The following is a 19479-nucleotide window of genomic DNA, read 5'->3' as shown; positions in this document are numbered from 1 at the left end:
CATTCACAGGAAGTTTCAAAAATAGTAGTTACGTCCATGTGCCCTTTTACCCCAGTTTCCTCCCAGTGGTAACATGTTACATAACTAGTATGGTATCAAAACTGCCATGGGTGCAATCCACGGACGTTATTCTTCAGATTTCGGATCATTACACATGCTCATTTGTGTGTGTGTGCCTGCCCGTGAGGTTCTGTGTAATTTTATCCCATGCAGATTCCTGTGCCCATTGATATGATCAATGCAGAACTAGTCCATCACTATGTTTCTTAACTTGCTAAATAATCTTTGTCGTTGTTAACCTGGCCTCCACTATTTGCTGTTTAGCAGTGACTCCTGGGCCCTTACTTTCACAAGGACTGTGCCTTCTGAATTCTCTCCCCTGCCACCGTGTCCATGTGTTCAGAGCGTGTGTTGGGAGAAGGGCACAGAAGAGAGTCTGGTTTGCCTGGGCAGGCGTTTCTGTCCACTGGCCTCCACAGGCTCACACTCAACCTGAGAAGTCTTGAAGGAGGTTTCTTTAAAATTACTTTAGCTGTTGGTTTTCTTTATAAGGACTGTCCTGAGAAGCTGATGATGGCTTCCAGTTACAGGCTGTCTGCTTCCCCCAGTGCTGAGAACTTAGCAGGAAGCTTTTGCTGTTTAACATGCAAAGCACACAAGAGGGTAGAGGCATCTCAAGGTGAAGGAAGCCTAGGGCAGAGAGGACTTTGCAAGGGGATCCCACACAGGAAGCTGCCCACTGCTTCGTCTGGGTGTGTTTGCTCAGAAGCAGGAGAGGGCAGGCTGGAGCAGACAAAGCCATGGAGAATGTGACTCAAGATTGTGCATATAAGCCAAAACTATGAGGCTGTGTTAATTAGCATCCCAGAAAGGCAAGGCAAGAGGGGGACTTAGAGATCCTCTAAAACCCCCACCGGTCAATAGTGAGAAAATTGAGGACAGGACCAGAGAAGGGCAGTGACTAACTCAAGGTCAACCAGTTTCTTAATCCGGCTGATCCCCAGATTAACATTTTACGTATATAAAGTGGTTTATCTGTCCTATCTCATGGCTCTAATTTTAAATGGGCCAGTTAACAACAACAACAACAAAACACTTCCGTGATGTATAAGCAGGGCTGTGTAATTACCAACTGCAGTTTTGGTTCTCAAGAAAGTGATTAAATCTCACAGTGGTCCACAGTAGTTGCTGAATTGGGGGGGTGGGGGTTGTTTTCCTGTAATACCTCTAACTTCACAAAGGCCTCAGGAGCTCAAAGATTCAAGATTCTGCAAACACAGACTCCTGAGTCACTCAGGAATAACTGTCAGGCCTTCCTTCTCCAGGTCTTGCAAATAGGTGTGACTCAAAGGCCTGAACTCAGGGAGGATCTTCTCTTTTGTTTTTCATACCCAGTGTCAGCATGTGGTCCTGGGGCGAGTGGAGAGGGAAGTAAATCCTCTGCTGAAAGGACGAATTAGCCAACAGAACTTAAGGGGGGTTGATTACTTCACACTTTGAATCAGTTCTTTCAGCATGCATTTGTTGGGCAGAACCTATGAGGCCGAGGTATTCGCATTCTCTGCTGGCTTCCGGTAAAACTAGGGACAAGAAACACATGCGTACAGGAGAATGTTTAGTGATTTAACAATCCACATGAAGGGGCACCTGGGTGGCTCAGTCGTTAAGCATCTGCCTTCGGCTCAGGTCATGATCCCAGGGTCCTGGGATCGAGCCCCGCATCGGGCTCCCTGCTCGGCGGGAAGCCTGCTTCTCCCTCTCCCACTCCCCCTGCTTGTGTTCCCTCTCTCGCTGTCTCTCTCTCTGTTGAATAAATAAATAAAATCTTAAAAAAAAAAAAAAAAGGCTATCAGAGTTCAGAGAAGAAAAATGGCTTCAGGGAGCATAGCCTAAAAGTTAGAAACACAGCTTTGGCCACCTGATAGATCTAGGTCTGACTTTCAGCTATTGTGCACACGGAGTCTGTGACCTTAGGCACCTTACTGGACACTTCTGAGCCTAGATTTCCTCCACTGTAAGATGAGGATAAGAATTGTACTTAACCTCCTAGGCTTTTTGTGAAGGTTGATAAAATAATGAGTATGGATAAGTTAGTACTATGCTTGGTACATGGAAGATATTTAGAAAGTTCTAGCTACTGTTACTGCTGTATTCCTTTGTTGTTGTTATAATTGTAAAGACTTTACCTGGGGCCTGAATGATGATTGGAATTCCCAAAGTAAATGAGGCAACTAGTGTGTGCAAATATAGATGCAAACCTGTATAAGGTGTGTTTCAGGGGACACAGGCAGAGCCTGTGGGGGTGGGGGTGGGGGATTATGAGGCAGAACAACAGGTGATAAAGTTAGGAAGAGAGGTGGAGGCCAGGTGGCGGCAAGCCTTGCCTGCAAGGTGTATAGACTTTAGAGGTAGGTACGGAGAATGTAGATGGCTTACAACATGGGAAAAATCATGATGAAATCATTTATTGTGGAAGAGGAGCCTAGGACAGGAGGAGGAGGAAAAAGGAAAGGCAGGGGACAGGAGATGAGGCTGAGTCCAGTGTAAGGGGTCAAGGCTCACACTTGGGAAAGAGAACAATCAGAAGTGAAGGAGGATCCAAAGATACCAGTAGGGGCCAAGTCAACAGAAATTGGCAATCAATGAGGTATTAGTGGCCGGAGGCGGGGGGGGGGGGGGGGTTAGAAAATGATGAGTTTCCAAGCTCAGATGATACAAGGAATGATGGCAAATTTCCATAGTCTTTCATCTCTGCAGCCATCAAAATGGTTTTGAACCTACTAAATGCCAGCTCTGGGGGAAGCCATAGAAAGTAAGATCTGTAGATCTGTGAGCTTTGCCTTCGTGGAGCTTCCACTCCACAAAGACTGAAAGGTCAGGAGGAGAGGAGCCAGCCTTGATGATCATAAGTTGGGTGTGAAGTGATGTCAAGTCTTCCACAGGCATCGTGGATGGAGCATCTTCTGTGTGTTTGGAAATTGCTGAGACTGACATCCCATCCTCTTGTGCCTGCTGGGTAAATGACTTCGGTCTCTGGGCCACAGCTATGTCTATGAGCCTCAGCTTCCATGGTTTTAATAAGAAGAAGGTAGAGGAAATAATCTTACAGACTTCAGAGAAACTATCATGTGGGTAACTGGAGATATAGGAGCTGACTGAGGGCAAGTTCAAGGAGGGGAAGCATCTGCGTCGAGGTGATAATTGAAGTTATACATTTAAATATGCATCAGTACATGTAAAATAGAAGATGCTTTGTAGAAATTAAGTTTGTTTAAAACCTGTTAAGGAAACACTCCTCCTACCAGACCTCAATTACCTGCGGGTAGATTGTCTCCCTTGTTACAAATTTTAAATCTCAGGAATGTACATCCCTCTCATCATTTTGTTCGAGGACCACCTCCCATTCCCCCTCACCCCAGCCTTCTCTACCGCCTTGTGTGAGTTCAGAGAATATAACACTGTTTTATTTCTTAGATAAAATAGGACTAGAAGATAAATTATTGGAGTATCAGGCTATGAAATGACCACAGTTGGGCCTCTCCACAATACCATGTATTTCATTAGGAGGAGAAGGTCAAGGATTGTCTATTTTCTTTTTTTTAATTTTGTAGTTTTGACATGGATTTTTCTTTGCTTGTCCTGACATTCCCCTTCAAGAAGGAAGAGACTGTGATACACCCATTTTCCAGATGATAAAGTTAAGTTTCAATCAGTGTGTTTAATTTGGTAAAAGTCAGCAGACACAGTTGGGCCTAGGCCTCCCCACATACCTATCCTTAGTAACACACCCAACCACGTTTTAGACTCTACCTGTAGACACTTCTGTGTACCCAGATGCCTCTCCACTCAGCCATGCTAGCGACAGGAAGGAAGGAAGAAGTAACTAAGAAGGCGGTAGCAAGCGAAGGCCTGATTCACAGAGGCAAAGAGGCACATGTGCAGCTTTTATCAAAGCCAAGGGTGGGCCACAGGTGGTGTTTAATCCAGTGGAAATGGGCGCTAGAGGCCCCCACCACAACAAGGCAATGGAAGGAAGTCCCTAATTGCTTCCTGGTTCTCAGGAGAAGAGAGAAAATGTAATTAGCTGGGGATACCACTCTATGCAATTTCAAAAAGCTGGTTTTATGGGCCGGTCCCACTCTGCTGCCTGCCTGTCTGTAAGGGGGAGAGGTGCTGTATTTAGAGAAGCAGTGAGCTGGACAAACTGATCCGGAGAAAGAACACGCGGAGAGGCTGACAGGTAGAGAAAGCAACGTTCAGCACCGCAGCATCAGCTGCCTCCTGAATGCAAACAGCGCAGCGGGTACCGGACCAGAGGCTCGGGAGGAGGAGAGAGGGAGGGCATCAGGAAGGCACAGAGATAGGGAAAAAGCAGTGAATTGGGAAAAAACAGAGATGACAAGCCACAATCCAACAAAGCATAAGAAGAAAAAGACAAAATCCAGTATGGATTGTTTTTTTTTTTAGAAAGTCCCCTTGCCCTATCCTTCTCAGCACTTGTGTTTTCCTCTGTTTTTCCGTTTCTATTTGCGAGGACTCTGTAGGACATGCATTCCAGAAGGGAAAATCAATAACCCCTGTCTCTGCCAGCTAGCGGAATTTGGAATTGACGGTTTCAAAACAAAGCTGGGCAGGCGGCCTTTGTGTTCTCTAGTTACTCTGTGTTGCAGCACTGCCCGAGTCTGCCCTCCCGCTTCCTGAGATTAATGAGGGCTGTCTCCACCCACTCCGTGAGCAGCCAGTAATCTTATGTGAGGGTGAGGGAGGTGTGCGGAGGGACACGAAGCACCCATTCGTTGGGAGCATCCGTGTCTGCTAATCTCGGCAGCCATTCATTCTGTCATTGTGCCTGGAACAGAGTTCACACTCCTAGTCATGCCCTGCATGACTCTGTATGGCTGGGCCCTCCCTCATCCACATCGTGCTTGCCATGCTCCATCTCATCCCCTGAAACACCCCAAGCTTCTTCCTGCCTGTGGGACTTTGCACTCGCCACTCCCTTTGCATGGGATGCTAAGCCCTCGCCCTTTGGTGTGGTCAACTCCTTCAGATCCGTTCTCAGCTCCAACCTCACCTCCTCAGGGTGGCCTTCCCTGACCCATCCAAAGCAGCTCCCCCGGCCCCCACTGTCCCTCCTCTCTATCCCACTACCCAGTTATATCTCTTCAGAGCACTTATTGCCCTCTGAAACTATCTTGTTCATTTATTTGTCCCCCTGTCTCCGTCTGTCACACAGAATGGACATGGGTACTCAGGCCCCTGCCTGCCTCTCACTGTGGAGTCCCCAGTGCCCAGACGGTTCGCGGCAGAGAGTACAGCCGACTAAAAATGCATCAAATGAATGTTTGTTCATCCATTCCTTGAGTATTTGCAGTTGACCTGTTACATATAAGAAATCATGTATGATCATTAAAATGTTGAATATGAAAAAAATATTATAGAAATAACAAGATACCATCCTTGTACTCAGAGACCTCAGTCTAATGAGGGGACAGACTAGTAAATGAGCAGGTACAGTCCGTGTACCAAGACTCGGTTGGAGGTAAGGACCAAGGGGCAGGAAAGACCCCAGACAGGCCTGATTCTGGCTTCACTCAAGAAGTGACATGAGTTGGGTCTTGAAGGATGAGTTGGAGTTCGTCTGGGGGAAGGGCTTTCCAGGCAGAAGGAATAACATGTGAAAAATCACCCACCCATGCAAAGGCACAGAGGTATGTGAAAGAGTCGATGCTTAGAAGAGTTGATGGTTGGAACACAGCAAGCAAGAGAGGCACTGAAGACAGACGAGCTTAGTGAGGCAGGGAGTTGGGGCCGGCGGGAAGGGAGGACTTTGAATGTCGCCATGAGATCCACTGAAGGGCTTTAATAGGGGCGTGGTGTCATCAGATGTTCATTTAAGAAAGGCCGTGCCAGTGACAGTGGGGAGGACGGCTGGCCGAGGGGAGACTCAAGTCCAGGTGGCTAATGTGGGTACTTGTGCAGTTGTTGAGAGATGACAGGGCCCCAAAGGGGCAGGCTCAATGGACCTAAGGAGGCAGTGGCAAACTGCGGACACCTGTGGGGGCGGATTGGGTGGGTGAACCGAGTGCCCGTCACCAGGGCCTCGCAGGCCAGAGGCAGAGGCAGCTTTCAACACCAGGCATCTCTGCCAGCTCGGACCCAAGAGTGGTGCCTGCCTTTCATGAGGAAAGCCGTGCTGCCTCTTGGAAGGGGGTTCGGGAAATCTGCTCCCAGGAGGCAAGCAGATGCTACTCGATCACCTGCCCAAGGGGCGGCAGGGTTTCCAGCCTTTCGTCCCTCTGCATTTGTGGCTCTGGCTGTGTCAGGTTCAGAAATGATGCTGCAGGAAGTCGGACTGGACCCCCGTCTGCTAAGTGCTAGCCAAGTAAGCGATCCTGAAAAAGGGATCGTGTCAACCCGCCTCCCTGCCTTCCTTTCCCTCCTCCCTTCCTCCCTTCTTTCTGCTCTCTGTCTTTCCATTCTTCCTTCCATACATCATGATTGAGCCCCTACCCTTACCAGAACCCAAGCCAGTCCTGGAAAGAGATGAGTAAGACATAGTCCCTGTTCTTGAGAAATTTCATCTGCAGAGGGAGGCAAACAGATTCACACAGAACATATATAATATGATAAATATATCCCTAGAGCATCTTCTTTATCTGCCCCATGGCCAACAATGCAAGTGCTCAATAAACAGCAGTTGATTTATTAAAGTAAATCCACTGAAATGAGAAAAATGGTAGAAGACACCGGTGAATTAGACCCCATTAGTCTGGAAAAGATACGTTACTGTGTTATCCAAAGGCAAGGAGGTGGTGGTGGTAAGTGCCCCATCCCAGACGTTGTGCCTAGAATTGCAGCTGTATAAGTGACAAATAGAATTCCTTCCTGGCCCGATCACGGAGTTTTATAGTCTGTGTTAGGGGTCCTCTATTGGGCTTTGGATATTTCTTATGCTCACTCTAAGTTATAGCCATCTGCTCAGTTGTCTTTCTCCTCCAAGGGCCTGAAGCTGTGTAGATGGAGAGGTCGAGTCTGTCTTGTTCACTCTCTGCTTGTTTGCAAGAGTCGTTCTATGCCTGGCACATATGATAGGTGTTCAAACAACGAAAATTAATAAGTGGATGACTTTCAGAACAAAAAGACTCCAGCGCTTAGAGAATCACTAAAACCCTGAATGAAAGAGCATGATTACGTCTGGGAACAAAGACAAATTAAAGGAAAGCCACAAGAACCAACCCAGAGAATCCCTCATGTTTTTTCAGGATAATGGAGACCACTATTCTGAGTCCAGCACTGAAATTTACTATTTGGGATATTTTTATTTGTGGACAAAATGCTTTTTTAACTCATCACAGATATTTGACTCCTGTGAGTATTAAATCCACAGAAAATGAGGGGTTTAAACAAGCATGTAAAATAGAATCCCATCTTTCCTGTACCCTGGCAAGAAGGCACAGTGATTCTGGGCTCCTCAGAGTTGGGCTTAGTGGTCTTGAGAAATTCACCCCTGGGCTGAACTTTTTGCCTGGAGATTTTTAGCTCTGAAAAGAAATGAGGGGCACCTGGGTGACTCAGTAGGTTAAGTATCTGCCTTCGGCTCGGGTCATGATCCCAGGATCCTGGGATCAAGTCCCACATTGGGCTCCCTGCTCAGTGGGGAGTCTGCTTCTCCCCCTGCTTGTGCTCTCTCTCTCTTTCTCTCTCTTTCTGTCAAATAAATAAAATCTTTAAAATTTCCTCCTCCTTCAGAGAAGGAAAGATGAGTATTACAGTGGGGATTACACTCTGAGACTCTAGTAACTATTGATGTTCTGAGTCTTTGTCTCATTGGAGACAACGTAGTATAGTTTTGAAGAGTGTAAATGTAAAGTATGAGTTTTGGAGTCAGACTTGATTTTTTTTTTTAATTCCAGCTTTGCGATTATGACCTGTGTGGCTTAGGGCAAGTTACTTAATCTGTCTGAGCCTCAGTCCCCTAATCTATAAAATGGAGAAAATGCTAGTGAGGAGTTAAACAGGAAAGTATGTGCCTTACATGTGTGAATAATAATGCTTTATGGTTTGCCCAAAGCCTTCATAGGTATTACCTTTTTTTTTTAATTTTATTTATTTGAGAGAGAGAGAGCACACACGAATGGGGGGAGGGGCAGAGGGAGAAGGAGACTCCCCGCTGAGCAGGGAGCCCAATGGGGAACTCGATCCCAGGACCCTGGGACCATGACCTGAGCCGAAGGCAGATGCTTAACCAACTGAGCCACCCAGGCGCCCCATAGGTATTATCTTGTTTAATTACCACAATAGCCCTGCCAGATCATTAGGGAAAAGTTTTTTAGCCTCTGGATATAGATGAGGAAGTTGAAGCTCAAAGAAATGCAGGAACTCTCCCAAAGCAACAGAGCTGGTCAGTGGCAAGGCTGGGGCAGGATCCCAGGATGTGTCAGTGCTTTTCTGAGTGGCTAGCTAGGGAGAGCTCTGAGATTTGGTGAGCATGAATGATGTCTTGTAGGAAGCAGTAGGTACAGATCAGTGGGGAATGTTGGGAAAGCATTTCTGGCACCCAGCGCCAGCCAAGTCCCTAGGCAAGAATAAGCTGTGATGGTCACCATGTGGGAAAGAATTTCTGAGACCAGCAGGAGTGACTTAAAGTGTGAGTTCTTTTTTTAATTAATAGACTTCATTTTTTCAAGAGTAGTTTTAGGTTTACAGAAGAATTAAGCAGAAGGTACATAGTCCCATATACCCTCTGCCCACACACATAGTTTCTCCCATTAAATCTTGCACTACTGTGGTGCATTTGTTACAACTGCTAAGCCAATACTAACACATTTAACTAAGATCTATAGTTTATAGTAGGGTTTGCTCCTGGTGTTGTACGTTCTGTTGGTTGTGGCAAATGCATAATGACACATATCCACCTTTGTGGTAACATGCAGAATAGTTTCACTGCCCTAAAAATTCCCCGTGCTCCCCCATTCATTCCTCCCTCCATTCTCCTAAGCCCTGGAGTGTGAGCTTTTAAATGGAGAGGGAAATCCCTTCGTGTTTCACAGCCCTTCACAATAGCTTATTTATTGTAATTAATTAATTAATTAATATTCCATTGTTCAGACTCGAACAACCCACATCATCTTTTTGCTTCTTTGAGAGAGGGCGAGTGACACCCTGCAAGTTGAAGTGCCATAGAGCACAGCAGAAAGAAAGCCAGGAGCAGTCCCGACTTTCTCAGCCATAGCCTGAGGTGTGAGCATTAGAATTTCTTCCTGACACTGCTCCTTCAGAGAAGACTTGTAATTCAAAGCACCTGCCCAGGCCTGGTGTTGTGTACAGACTCCGCATAAACTCTGAGGGTGTTTATATAATGGTTGCAATCTCAGGTTCCCAGGTCAGCCTGCACGGAGTCACATGAACCCTGGCTCTTACCACCTATGTGATCTGCAGCAAAATAGGTCACGTTCCTGGCCTCAGTTTCCCCATATGTATTACCCTTGTAATGATGTTGTTATGAAGATGAATAATAATTATTGCTCCTTTATCTCATCCCTGAGAATCTATTTGAATCAGACTATCACAACTCATGGGCTATCTTCCCTTCCGAGACAAAATACATGCCCAAAGAAAAAGGTTATATTTACAGTGTTCCGCTTCAGACTCTTAAAATTACTTAACTTCATCACACCTTCTCTTCTTTCTTCCAGTGGGGCTGTCGTGTTCTGGCTTATGGCTTGTTATAGGCAAGGTACAAAACAGCTCAGAGAAAAAGAGGTGTACCTTCCCCACCCTGATCCGTCTTCCTGTCCCCATCAAGACACAGAAAGTACCAAAAGAGCCCAGGAGTTGTGGGCTCCGTCACAGCTCTGCTATTAACTGCTGCCGACCTGTGATGGGCTGAATAATGGCCCCCCAGGGACGGCCACAGTCTAAGCCCCGGAATATATTACTATGTACCCTACATGGATGGCAAAACGGACTTTGCAGATGTGATTAAATGAAGGATCCTGAGATGGTAGACTATCCTGAATTATTTAAGTGCACCAAATATAATCAGAAGGGTCTTTATAAGGGCGCCTGGGTGGCTCAGTTGGTTAAGCGACTGCCTTCGGCTCAGGTCATGATCCTGGAGTCCCGGGATCGAGTCCCGCATCGGGCTCCCTGCTCAGCGGGGAGTCTGCTTCTCCCTCTGACCCTCCTCCCTCTCATGCTCTGTCTCTCATTCTCTCTCTCTCTCAAATAAATAAATAAAATCTTTAAAAAAAAAAAAAAAAGAAGGGTCTTTATAAGAAAGAGGACAAGGGCTGGAAGCAGAGGGAGAAAGACCATGTGATGCAGCAAATGAGGACAGAACTTACCTGGAGAAGGCGGGGAAACAAATTCTCCCCTAGAGCCTCCAGAAGGAACACAGCCCTGCTTGCACTTTGATGTGAGTCCAAGTGAAACTGATCTAGAACTTCTGACCTCCGAATGCTGAGAAAATATACTCATATTTTAAGCCTCTAAATCTATGATAATTTGTTATGGCGGCAATAGGAAACCAATACCAATACTGCCCTCCGGCTGCCACCTAACCTCTTGATGTTGGCTTCCTCGTCTGTTCAAATAAGGAATTGACACGTTGTGGTCAGTGGATTTCAGTGTGTATTCTGAGAAGCTCTAGTGCTTCAAGTAACTAAAAAGTTACTTTTAATAATGACAAAGTTTCAAGCTCTCTCCTTTAGACATTGATGTTCAACATGCGATTTTGAATAACCTAGAGTCCTATTTTAAAAAAACTGGACTGGACAATCGTTCAGGTAGGTTCAGGCTGTAAAGGGTGATGATTCTTTGAGACCATCATCCATCAGGGAGGAGCTAGCTTGTGTCATTGAGAGAAAACTCGGCAGCAGAATCAAAGAGCCAGGATCTGGTAGGAGACCAGCAGAGAAGAAGATCAGAATAACACCTTATATACTGGTTACCCAGGTTGAGGGTCTGGGCTGGGCTTACCTTCAGAGAGAAGGAAAAAAGAAAGAGAAAGTTGGATGTTGACTGGGAGACATTTTCTGGAATGGGGCTGAAGGCATCCGAAATCTTTGGGACATCCTTGGGACTGGGTACAGATTTCTGCAGCATGTCTGAGTTCAACCAGCTTTCCTGCACAGTCTCCCTTCCTGGTGGCCTCACCAGATCGACTGGTTTGCATCTCAGGGAAATGGCTGCTTTGGGAAAGAGAGGGTTCTTTAAGGACTTCGGGGAGGGAAGACTTGGTCAGCCACGGCACTCAAGAAATATTTGCCAGATGAATAACTAAGTCCTCCATGCCGGGGCTGAGACGGTGGTTTCCAGAGCCTGAGATGTCAGCCCCAGCAGTGCTCATGACGGGCACAGGTGTGTTTTTGGAGGCCGTGTTTTGGAGTGCCTTGTTGTTGAAACAACAAATCCGTGTGCACTGCGGGCGGAGCACTTCTGTGCCAGCCACGTGCTCAGCTCTCGAAGTGGACAGTGTGTCACAGTGTGTCCATTCAGAACGACAGACAGCCGTTGTTTGCCACTGTTAACACTCTCCTTTAAAGTTCTCTCTGTAACCAGGCTCCAGGCACGAGTGCCCCGAGCTAAATTACTTCTAAATGCCAATGATCCGTTCTCAGGTACTGTGTCTGCCAGGAAAACTACCTAGCTGGACAAATAAGTACCCAGGAGATAAGATTGGGTTTACACAGCACATGGCCCAGCAGCAGTTCTGAGATTTTATAGCTAATTAGCATTTCATTTGGGAAGTTTCACTTCTTTTCCTGCTCTTAGAAGCAACACCATTTCTTGGGCTCAAGGATGGGGTATGTGTCCCTCTAAAGCCCATAATTTCACCTGAAGTGCTCCTATCTCCTCCCCCACTCCCCTCACAGAATAAACAGAGGCCACTTCAAGAAAGGAGTAGTAGCTTCCAAACAGACACTCATTCTTCTTAGTAAGTAATAAGTTCTTATAGAGCCCTTAACTAATCTTACTGATTTCTACCTATCCTCTCACTTAATCCCCATGACGACCTTATGATTGTTATTGCCAGTTTACAGATGATAAAACTGAGACACGGAGGAGTAGGTGATGAATCCCAGGGTCATATGCTAATAAGTGGCAGAGCTGGGACTTGAACCCAGAGAGTTTAAATCTAGCACCTGTAACCTCTATGCAATGCTGCCTGTACTTAGAAAAGCATTTAATGAAAATCAACACCGATGGACAAAATCCCACCTCCAGACAGGTTTTATTTCTTCTTTGTTGTGGGGTTTCAAAGATCAGTAAATCTTGCTTGAGAAATCTGGATATCCAGCTTCGCTGGAAAACTCAGATGTGTTAACATTGGACGCCCAAGCCTGCATAGCAAACAGTAGCCTGAGGCTGAGTTGCAGCTTCCCTCTTAGAAACCGTATGCGCTCCTGTCCCGATCAGGCCGGCTTCCCTGGTCCTACAGGCTTCTCAAGAACCCCATTGTTGTGGAGAGTCATCTCAAAGGAAGAGTTGCCAACGCACTTCTTCCCTAGAGCGGTCCCCAGTCTGCAATGGTCACTTTACTTAGGCACACTGCTTCTCTTCCCCAAGCCTTCATTACCTTTTCAAAAAAATGAAGACGATTATTAGCCTTTAACCAAGCCATAAGTTTTCATGTTAAAGTTAAATGAGATGACACGTGGAAAGACCTGAAGATAGAGCTGGGCACAAAGTAGATGCTCAGTATTAATTTTCTGCACCCCATCGCCCCACATTCTTCCTCCTTCACCTTCACTGACGCAAGGAGAGAGAACCCCACAGTCGGCCTATTGGCATGAAGGGTTGGAGGAGAGGGAGGGTTTGGGGACTCGGTTTGGTTGTCTTGGGCATTCTCTCTGTTCCAGCATCTTGAAGACAACTCCTTCAATAGGGGATTGTAAGCTCACATACCATGAGTGGACAAATGACGATTGGATGGGGCCTGATGCTATTGAGGGAGTAACAGGAAGTAGTAGACACTCTGGCTAGTGGAGTCCTGTAGTCCCCTTCCGTCCTCTCCCTGGCCCCCCCTATAATTTCTCTCCACTGGGTTTTTAAAGTAATAATTGTGGAGTAATGAGCGCATTTCTTCATTATAGCCATGTGTAATGTTTCCAAAATGTGGCTTGATGATGCCCTGCTTCCAGATCTGGACCTTAGTAAGAATGCAGATTACTGCGCCCTGTTAATGACTAAATGAATCTTGATTTCTGGCCGGGGCCCGGAATCTGCATTTTAGCCCACTCAGGCTTGATTTTATGAAGTTTGAGAATGACTTGCCTGCTGGATAAGGACTTGGCATTGAAGTGAGAGAAATCTGGGTCCGAGTCCCAACCCTCCCCACTGATCTTGAGCAAGTTGCTAGCTTCGCTGAGCTTGTTGTTGTTGTGTTGTTTTTTTTTTCATGGAGACTAAAGATAGTACCTAAATCAGAGAATATTTGTAAAGTAGTTAGAACTGATCCATAGCAAGAGCTTCAAACGTGAGTTCTCATCTCACTGAGTTGTTATAACAACGCCATGAGGTAGGTGGCATTGTCCCTCTTTTCAAGATGAAGTTTAGACTCAGCAAGGTTGGTAGTTTGCAGAGATCACACAGCAGAGCTGAAATTCGAACCTACATCAATCTGACCCAAACTGTTAACTGTTCTTAAAACAATAGTGGGAAATCAATCCAGACTTGAAATGAGAGCGAGGGGGCCTGGAGGATGAGGGGTAGGGGGACGGGGCCTTGGCTTGTGAGGCAAGAGTCCATCGTCTGTGTTGGGCTTTCCCTCTGTCTGTGCCTTTGGGGATGAGAGGCCGTGGTCGTGGCTCCCACTGACTCCTTTATGTCTAATGCTCTGGCCTTTGTGGCTCTTGATTTGTCCAACAACCGCTTGGAATGCTGTCAGTGGAGGAGGTCCCATGTCCCGACAGTGGATGGGAGAACGTGGGAGGGCCTCATCTGGAGCAAAGCCAGAGAATAGAGCCTCCCTTTCTGTTACTTTGAGGCCTTTGTCTCCCCCAAACAGTGTAGAGGGGAGGACCTCTGGTTTTCTTTGGAGGTTTCTGGCTTCTCCCTGTGAGTGTCTTACAAGCTGGGGAATGAGCCTGGTCCCGCTTTAAGTTTATGCCAATTCTGCTACACCGGTGAACCGTGACCCTAGCTGGGCGGCGAGAGGGTTGCTTGCCATCTGCCCGAGGCCAGTGTAATCCACACATCTTATAGGGAGAAGGAAAAAGGCATCTAAAAAAAGAGATGTCAAAACTCATCATGCTTCTTCAAACTCAGTTACTCCACGAGGGTGAATTTTTTTACCTATGGTGGGGTGGGCAGGCAGGTGAAGCCCACTACTGTTTCTGTTAGGAACAAGAAAACAGTTTGAGATAAGGGATTAAGCTATTAAAGAATCTAGCCGATATGTCATTAAGATGTCTTTAAAAATCAGATTACCAAACCATATGTTCTCGTTTATTTTTTAAAAATACAATGAAAGGTACATTTAAAAGTGTGAATATGGTTGTGTATGTTTGCACGGGAAATAAAGTCTGGAGGATATAAAACCAAAATCCTAACAGTGGTTAACTATAAAGGGTAGGAATTCAGGTGATTGTAATTTTTAAATCAGCTTTATTGAAGTATAATTAACCTACAATAAAATGCATCCATTTTAACTATACAGTTCCATGCATTTTGACAAGGATATTGTCCTGTAACCACCACCCAAAATGTGCTTTGTATCTGTATACAGTCAGTCCCCACTCCCCTTTACGCATGTCTTGACCCCCGGCAGCCGCCAACTGGCTTTCAGGGTCTACCATTTTGCCTGAGGAACTAGTTCATATAAACAGACTCACACAGTGTGTTGTCTTGTGTAACTAGCTTCTCTCACTTAGTTTAATATTTTGAAATTCATCTTATGTTGTATCGTCAATGGTAATCTGTTCTTTTTGGTTGCTGAATAGTACTCCGCGGTGTGGATCGACTACACTATGTTTATCCACTCTCCTGTTGATGGGCATTTGGGTTGTTTCCAGGTTGTGGTTATTATGAATAAAGCTGCTATGAAGTTTCACTTACGTTTTCATTTCTCTTGGGTAAATACTTCAGAATGAGCTTATTTTATTTTATGTTTTATTTTGTGTCTTTCCCGATATTTCTTCAGTGAACATACATTACTTAACAGCAATCAGAACAAATACCAGACTAGGATATATCCCATATCCCACTGTTTCAGAAAGCTGACATAAGTTGGGAAAGAAGACCTTACTATATTTTGGCTATGGCTGTCTTGATACCAGGGTAGTGCATCCAGCTACTCCCCGTGAGATTTGGATGTGATTAGAGAGCTTCTTTTCTTGAGTGCTTGCTAAGAATCCATGGGGCACTGAACTGGCAAGGATGTGGAGGAGTATTTTACACTGACAGAGGGAATGTCACCAGTATAACCCCCTTAACAAGGAATCTGGCAACCGCTATTAAACGTGAAAATACGCATACTCCTCAATCCAGCCATTTATCTTTGATGTATCTGTTTTCTAGATAAATTTATACAAGTTCCCAAAAGGCGTGTATAGGTAAGCTCATTTGTAGCAAAGATGTCTTGGAAGCCGCCTAAAATCCCATTGGTAGGCCACTCATTGTAGGAGTCATGGCATGTCATTCACTGGACTTCTAGAGAGTAGTTAACGAACAATGAGACTGATCATTGTCTATGATAAAGAACAGCATCCAGAGCTGATGAATGAGAAAACGAGGTGCAGGAAGGTTGGTACAGTTTGGGTGGAGTTTTTTTTGGTTTTTTACCATTTGTGCCTTTAAAATAGTATGCTTGTATTTGTTCTCATATGCTTTTATATATGTGAGGTATTTGTGGACATATTTATGGGAAACTCTAATAGTTACTGCTGGGGAAGCTAAGTTGCAAAACTGGAGGACTAGGGCAGGAGGGGTATTGCATTTCACTCTAGACTTTTTGATGCTCCTTGAACTTTTCTTCATAATGTGCATATATTTACATATTAAAAAAATTGTGGGTTAAATCCATCTGATCTCAACCCAAAGAACGGGAGCTCTCCTGTTTCATTTGATTCCCTGGTATAACATAGATAACAGAGAGTGCTTTTCGGAGCAAGAACTCACAAGACTCTGAGCCAGCCATGCCCCATGCCCACCTGTCTCTGTCACAGTTGACCTGCCGTAACTGGAAACTATGATCATTACTATTTGCATAAGTACAACCACATTGACCCACAGTTCTGCCTGCCAGTTTTGAATGAGGGGAATTATTTGTATTCCATAGGCATCTCTGATTGTGGCCTTGACCAGCCCTGAGATATCTTTCAACAACGAATCACCAGCAGCCAACCCCATGACCTTTGGAAAATGAATCTGCCTGCCATTGGGCTGGCCCCAGTTCTCTTGCCCAAGTAAAATGTCAATTAGATCACTGGCTGAATATCGCTTTTGTCTACTTAAGCATATTCAGCTCACAAACCCGCAAATGTTTGCTTGATTCTTTCCAAAAAAAGACTCCACACCCAAGTTCAAAGTGTGCTCCTGGCTCTGTGTGGTCACAGAAAGAAACCAGTGCATCAATTCATTGGGAAGATACAAATATTGAGTCATTATTCAGCTGTCAGGCAAATCAAACTGTGTGGTGTAGTGAACAGACTGCATTTAATTTGGGTTTGTGAACACTTCTGGTCTCATGGCATGGGGGTCTCCTGCACAGCATTTTCCTCCTTCGTCCCTCCCAGTCTACGCTGTTATCTAAACCACACGATGAAAAAGATAAAACCCAACTTAGGTGATCTTTAGGAGTTACAGACAAGAGAGAAATGAATGGGGAAGAGGAGATGGCTGGAGTGATGGAGATTCAACCCAGAACCATAGAGTAAGAGGACATCGCCAGGTAAAACCTCAATTAACTATTCACCAGTTTCCAGAGTCTTCTGCGGCTCAGACTTTAAGACATTTCACTGGGGTTGAAACATTTCCTTAAGCAGATTATCCCTGCCCCTATTCCCTTTTATCTGCCTTTTACTGCCCATGCCTTATTTTAAATAGCCCAAGGGATTCCTTTGGTCCCAAATCAGCCTTAGGTATGTTTTCCAGCTACAGGGAAAATATACGGTCCACGAAGCCAAGATTCTAAACTTGAACACTGCCTTAGAAAGGGTTTCATTGTGTTCTCCAAAAAGAAGGCCAGCCTCTACTAGACCATTAAATGATACTCTCACTGCTTATGACCAGCTGCTAATGTTTAAAAGGGGCTCTTCTCTGCCCAAGGCACAAAAATCCCAAAGGGCCCCAAGCTAGGGATTTCTGCTTTGAATTTTGAGGGGCTTCCTTATTGCATGTCTTGGAGGTTGAGTGGCTTAGGTCAAGCCTTTCTGGGTCCTCTTCACATGTCTCAGGCAGCTTTAAAGTGAGGACTGGCACGCAACTTCCTTTTGGGTCTGTTGTGAAATTGCTTCATAGCATTTGCACCTTCCTAGCAATCAAGATGGCCCATGTGCAGTTTGGGGAACCTGCCGTCAACCAGTGTAATTGAGTTGTGAATGTGCAAATTTTCTCTGCCAGATTGTTCATCACAGAAGACGCGCCTTCTCAGGAGACTATTAATCCAAATGCCTTTTCTGGAATCAGCTCCTTAATGCAATTAGATTTCCTAAAATGAATTCCTTTCTTTGCCCATTTTACTACTGAGACAAGTATGAGCCGTGCTTTTACAATAAGTGGTTTGGCTAGCACGCGATTCCTCCCCTGCAGCCAGCCTCCGCCAGTTGACTTGAGGACCTGCAATTCAGGTTGTTCTACTTAGAGTCCTAGACTTAACCCATTCAGAAAGGACTTGAAAATACAGTGCACACCTCTCCTTTTTTAAAGAGGTGGCGATTTAACTTGTCCAGAATCATTCAGACAGTGGGCAGGAATTGTGACCAAAACCTGGGTCCCTTTGACCTGTGCCTGGGTATTGGTTTATGAAGATGACTGAGTGATTACACAGGGAGGTCCATGCCATTGGAAAAATAGTTCATTGTTACCCAGAGGCATCCTAGAAACGAGAGGCACACCATGCCATGTGGGGAGGGCCACATAAGGAAGCACCAGAGTCAGGAGGCAGAAGCAAAGGGAAAGCATAGACCGTAGACGACAGACTTTATTGAGGTTTGCCTAGGAAAGGCAAGGCAGGGCAGGGTAAACAGCTGGGGATTGGCTAGTTTGAATCATTCCAGTGGGCCTTGGGGTATGGGGGCTGTCCCTAGTGCTCTGCTGCCTGGCCCTGGGTGATTTAGAGGGGGGGATATTGGCCTGGTTGGGTGAGAGAGAGAAAGGTGTGGTTGCAGGTATGGACATAGGATCAGGTGGTTTGGATAGGAAAGACAGGCTTCCTGACAAGTTGTTTACTATCTCCGGAAATTTACTAGCCCTGGGAGAGGCGGTCTCTCCTCAGTCAGCAAGACCCCCTCCCCCCACCAAGATGTCAAGCAATCATAAAATACAGAAAATGAAAAATATGATGGATATACCCCTAAATCCCTGGACTCAATTCCTTTTTAGCCCCCCACCTCCTCACCACACTCCAAGCCCTGGATTGAAAGGGCCTTGGATTGAAAGGATCAAGCATCCCTGGATTCTAGCGGCATTCAGACTTGACAATACAATTTAATCATAATTCACTGTCTTATTTTTTTTATTGGTGTATCGTACGTCACTCTTCCCTTCCCAAGTAGTGTGACCTAAGGAGCTTTTGATCAAGCCCAGACTATCCTGCCAAGTGTTTTCTTAGGATTTTAAGTAATTATTCCCCTCTCTGATCCCCTCTTTCCTCTTCTGTTAAAAATGATGGACTTGGACTGGATGGTCGCTAAGATTGACTCCAACACTGAAATTCTACGACTCTACAGTTATCATCACCCAGAGGGCTGGAATCTCCTTCAACAGGGCAGAGGACCATAGTAAGTGATACTGTTAATGACCTAGAAACAAACAGTGATGCTCTGAAGTTAGGTGAATGGAACAGTAGGCAGGTGGATATTTCCCAAGAAATCGCAGTGTTACGGTTTGCAATCAGGGCTCAGAAAATAAGTCCATGGCAGAGAGCTCATTAGGACTGAAAGACTTGGCTATCCCACCCCCTTCCTCCCCTACGTCCTCCTGTTCCCACTCCCGAATAAAACAAAAAGGTCATCTTCTACACACACACAGATTCTTTTCTGAAATATGTGGGATGCATAAAATAGCAAATGCCGTCAGATCTCGAGTTGGGCAAATACAGAGACAGCATTTTCAGTCTCATTGAAAAGTAGTTGTCAGAAATATGCCATTCATTCAGAGTCTCTAAGTGCTCTGTCAAGCTTTAACTTGATTAAAATTGAAAACCACACTGCTTGAAAACCAAACGCAAAATCGAAATTTCTTTACTCAGTGCTCTTAGATTCTGAAGCTGGGCTTATGGATTATCCTCAGTTAATTTATGCCATCTTTGTG

General features: G+C 45.4%; 1 protein-coding gene across 2 annotated transcripts in view; it reads left to right on the top strand.

The window, feature by feature from the left end:
• The window catches only part of SLIT3 (slit guidance ligand 3), a 597503-nt gene that overhangs the window by 405779 nt on the left and 172245 nt on the right, over positions 1-19479 (top strand). The window lies entirely within an intron of this gene.

Source organism: Mirounga leonina, unplaced genomic scaffold (genome assembly GCF_011800145.1).
Source record: "Mirounga leonina isolate KUSES-001 unplaced genomic scaffold, KU_Mleo_1.0 Mir_104, whole genome shotgun sequence".
Taxonomy (NCBI): Eukaryota; Metazoa; Chordata; class Mammalia; order Carnivora; family Phocidae; genus Mirounga; species Mirounga leonina.
The sequence above is the reverse complement of the archived record's forward strand: the minus strand, read 5'-3'. Positions and strand labels throughout refer to the sequence as shown.